General features: G+C 39.5%; 1 protein-coding gene and 1 long non-coding RNA gene across 2 annotated transcripts in view; one reads left to right on the top strand and one right to left on the bottom strand.

Annotated features, from left to right (window-relative positions):
* LOC107735491 (beta-1,4-N-acetylgalactosaminyltransferase 3-like) overlaps window positions 1-4,451 on the bottom strand; it is a 26,243-nt gene that overhangs the window by 17,837 nt on the left and 3,955 nt on the right. The window lies entirely within an intron of this gene.
* LOC107735503 (uncharacterized) overlaps window positions 1-4,451 on the top strand; it is an 8,795-nt gene that overhangs the window by 3,358 nt on the left and 986 nt on the right. The window contains exon 2 of the long non-coding RNA XR_001639432.1: window positions 2,940-2,950. This is a non-coding gene — a long non-coding RNA (uncharacterized LOC107735503). The remainder of the gene's footprint in view (window positions 1-2,939; window positions 2,951-4,451) is intronic.

Genomic DNA, 4,451 nt, shown 5'->3' with positions numbered 1-4,451 from the left:
CCGGCCGGGTGTGTGTTCACGGTGTGTGTGTGTGTTCACTGCTGTGTGTGTGCACTTTGGATGGGATAAATGCAGAGCACTAATTCCGAGTATGGGTCACCATACTTGGCCACATGTCACTTCACTTCACTTCATAAACATGAATGAACATAAGAAGGTACGTTGAAAGAAACAGTACATCTTAGGTTCTCTGTGAAATGAAAACTCCATGAATTCATAAATTCATTTTGGTGCATCACTAATATAAAAGCTAGTTATAATTACTACAACAATATAAGAAAAACATTTATATTGCATTTTAAGAATAACAAACAGTTTATGTATGAATCATTATACAGTGAGGACATCCCAAGGGGACGTTTTGTAAGAACACACACAGTGCAGATTGCTGATACAATAAAAACAGACTCATGTTTCATCAATTGTACACCCATGCATGTGTCGTGTATGCACATTTCCCCTTCAGTCACAAGAGCAAAAACCAGTTATTCAAGTTTCGCTAAGGTTTCCAGTTATGAAGAATGTGAATTTCGACGTGGCATTTATCTTTTACTTTTGATAAACAAAATTTTGACAAATATCCTGCTCATCTACTGAAAAAAACAACAAAAAAAAAACATTGTTGACTACTAGTTACATTTTGCAGTGATCTCATAATTGACCCTTCACAATGACCCGCCCCTCTTAGTTACTGTTGCTACGTCCAACAAGCCATGCCACACATTATGTTGTCACAGTGAAAAATACATCGTGGAGCAAAGAGGACACGGACAACGCGTCGACAGACAAGACAGAACAGGTCACATTTGGTATGAAACAAAGTCTCAGCTTTCAAATCTTGTCTTTTTTTAAAGGGGTCATATGACCTTGCTAAAAAGAACATTATGTTGTGTATTTGGTGTAATGCAATGTGTTTATGTGGTTTAAGGTAAAAAAAACAAAACATTGTTTCTCCTCTATGCCCCACCTTTCTGAAACGTGTCGATTTTTACAAAGCTCATCGTTCTGAAAAGCGAGGTGTACGCTGATTGGCCAGCTATCCAGTGAGTTGTGATTGGCTGAATACTTCAAGCGTGTGACGGAAATGTTACGTCCCTTACCATACTGTGATGCCGTGTACCGGCGCGATGAGTCAACACCAATTCTAGTCGTGTCCATTTTTGGAAGGCCAAACAAAGTAGTTTCGCTTTCATACCGAAACACACAGCATCACACACAGTGGGCTTGAGTGAGGAATGGCCGGCGGGCTTGAGAACGGTGCGGCCGGCGGATTCAACGAGGGTGCGGCCGACGAGCTTGCGGCAACCACATGTGATGACCCCGGGCTGGACTCTGCTTCGTCCACGGTGAAAACTGATCCGGCGATCCACAGCGCGAAGTTGATGTATTTCCTCAGCGACCAGCACGGATCAGCTCTAGGCATGACGAAGCGAATATCATCCTCTTTTGGAAGGCCAAACAAAGTAGTTTCACTTTCACAACGAAACACACAGCGTCTCCACGACATGGCGGCGGCGGCAACAACAATACTACAGCGAGAATAAAAGTTACGCCTTCTTTCTTTGCGTGAACATTTGGGTGGGGTTATGCAAATCTTCCCACACAGTCACGTAGACATGTGGGGGCGTGTTTAAACGAGGCGTTTTAGGTAGGCGTGGTTGACTCTTAACTTTTATGAAGAATATCTCTTTGGGTTTGAGACTTTAGTCTTTGGAACTTTAGGGATCTTATCTATGCACGAACAGCTTGTAACACTCCAAAGAGAAAGGAAAATTTGAAATGGCATCATATGACCCCTTTAAGAAATTTAAACCATAAATACCATTTTGTGGCTCTTTAATTTGTTGTGACAGATCACTGTAGCGCCTCAGTTCAAGCGGCACCGACATCAGAGGGTATCTTGTTTCAAATGCAGAAAGACATCAATACATCAATCATTTTTTCAAGTTCAAGTCCACCGAAGTTAATCTACTCTCATGTCTGGTTTGTTTATCGGATAAAATAGCAGATTTGGCATTATGATTGGTCAGACCGCCTGTCAATCAAACTGCTGCCGAAGGGTCAATTGCATTGTACAAAAGCCTGTTTCTGCCACGGAATAAAAACATCTCAAAATTTGCACATTTCTTTTCACGACTCTGAGATTACATCTCACAGATCAAACTTTTCTTTTCACAATTTTGTGGTGGAGACATCCTGCTCAACAGGGACAAATTGTATCAGAATTTGTCAAACAGAAGATGCATACACAAAAAAAAGCTTTCTAGTATATTTGCACATTAGGTCTCTTCAAACATTTACAGCAAATGTCAAGATGCTCATCGGGAGGTGAAGCCAACACACTCCCTGCAAAAAGACAGAGTGTGTGTGTGTGTGTACAGAGAAGTTCAAGTGTGCTTAACCTTACACGTTGGTGCTACAGCAACAATGAGCACAGGAAATGACGCCTCACCTTACAGAAGAAAGGGTCACCTGACCCCCAGTGCCACTAAACTCACACTATGGGGAGGGCCGGGGCAGGCAGACTTTTATGGTCTGTGTCTTCAGGTGTATTTGCACACTGGGCAGTGTGTGAACTTTCCTTAGTGTGTGAGTGAGAACAAATGCATTTAAAGTATAGATCCTGAGGATTTCTGCATGTCATGTGCATGTTCAAAGTGTGTTTTTAGCAAGCAACCCACATTTCCTTCTTTGCCTTTCTCCACTTTCCAAATCCTTTCTTTTACTGTACTCCTTAGAGGTCACCGGCAGCACATGGAGGAATGTCGAGTTTGTTTAAAAGAAAGTATAAGCTCCCGTACCCAGTGCAGTATGGGAGAAGGGGGTTGGGGGGGGGGGATTGTCCAAATACTCACACTTGTGGTCTTTGCACTTGAATACTTGTCTGCTTACGTGACATATTTCCTGTATTTAGCCCAAGTGTTCAAGTGGGGGTGAAGACCACAAGTGTGTGTAGAACTTTTAATTACCCGAATCGACACACTTATAGTGTTGCAAAAATGCAAGTGTTAACAGATTTTTTTATTTTGATTTATATATAATACTATATAAACATCTAAATGTCTGTTCAGTAGTCCCTATAACGGATGACACAATTTGATAATTGTGGTCCATCTAATTAAGCGATTATAAGCAGTTACAAATGTTGTACAAAATGACGATGGTGCATCTCCTCCTGAAGATTTTGTACCAATTTAGGCATAAAAATAAATAAAAAAAACATTAAAAACTTTAAAAACATTAACGTGCTACTAAGTTTCACAGATTGGCACTACTCACCCATTCATTACAGTTCACCCAGAAATGAAAATTTTGTCACCATATTTACTCACCATCATGTTGTTCCAAACCTGCATGTATTTCTTTCTTCTGTGGAACACAAAAGAAGCAACTTGATGGTGAGTAAATGACAGCATTTTCTTTTTTAGCTGAATATTTGGTCACTATATTTGGTCACTTCAGCTGATTTCTGTGTGACTGACTACAAATGGTAGCTTCAAAACCGAGAATCTACCAACAGCTTTGACATAATCAATACAAACAATGCTGTTTTTTTTTTGCATTTTGAGTAAATACTGTTTAAAATGTTTCAGAATGTTTGTGTAATCTCATCTGCGGTCATTAAACCGATTTCATCTACCAAAAAAACAAACAAACAATAAAAAACATTGTTGACCCTTAGTTACTGTTGCGGCGTCCGACAAGCTCTCACATCATGTTCTCACAATACATCGATGAAAAATACATCGTGGAGCAAAGAGGACACGGACAACGCGTCGACAGACAAAGCAGGTTTCGACAGAGCAGGTTACATTTGGTATGAAAAAGTCTCAGCTTTCAAATTTGGTCATTTTTTAAGAAATATAAACAATAAATACCGTTTTGTGGCTCTTTAATTGGTTGTGACAGATCGCTGTAGCGCCTCAGTTCAAGCGCCACGTGAACTGATCATCTCTTTTCTAGTTATAGCACAAAATAAACATGAATGAACATCAGAAGGTATCATGTTTCAACTGCAGAAAGATGTCAATACACTCCATTTTTCAAGTTCAAGTCCACCGATGTTAATATACTATCCTGTCTGGTTTGTTTATCGAACAAAATAGCAGATTCGGCATTATGATTGGCCAGATCACCTGTCAGTCAAACTGCTGGCGAAGGGTCAATTGCATTGTACAAAAGTCTGTTTTTGCCATTGAATAAAAACAACTCCGAGATTACATCTCTCAGATCAAACTTTTTTTTTTCACAATTTTGTATTGGAGACTTTTTTTCTTACAATTCCAAAGAAAAAAGTCAGAATTATGAGATATAAATTTAGAATTGCAAGTAAAAAAGTCAGAATTGAGATTAAAAGTCGCAATTACCTTTATTATTTTTTTCATTCCATAGTTTTCAGAGCTGGAGAAAAAAACTTAATGTGTTAACAGTTTAGACAACAGATTTACGTG

This window comes from Sinocyclocheilus rhinocerous, unplaced genomic scaffold, assembly GCF_001515625.1.
Source record: "Sinocyclocheilus rhinocerous isolate Xijiao unplaced genomic scaffold, SAMN03320098_v1.1 scaffold942, whole genome shotgun sequence".
Lineage (NCBI taxonomy): Eukaryota > Metazoa > Chordata > Actinopteri > Cypriniformes > Cyprinidae > Sinocyclocheilus > Sinocyclocheilus rhinocerous.
This window is presented reverse-complemented; position numbering and strand designations above follow the sequence as displayed.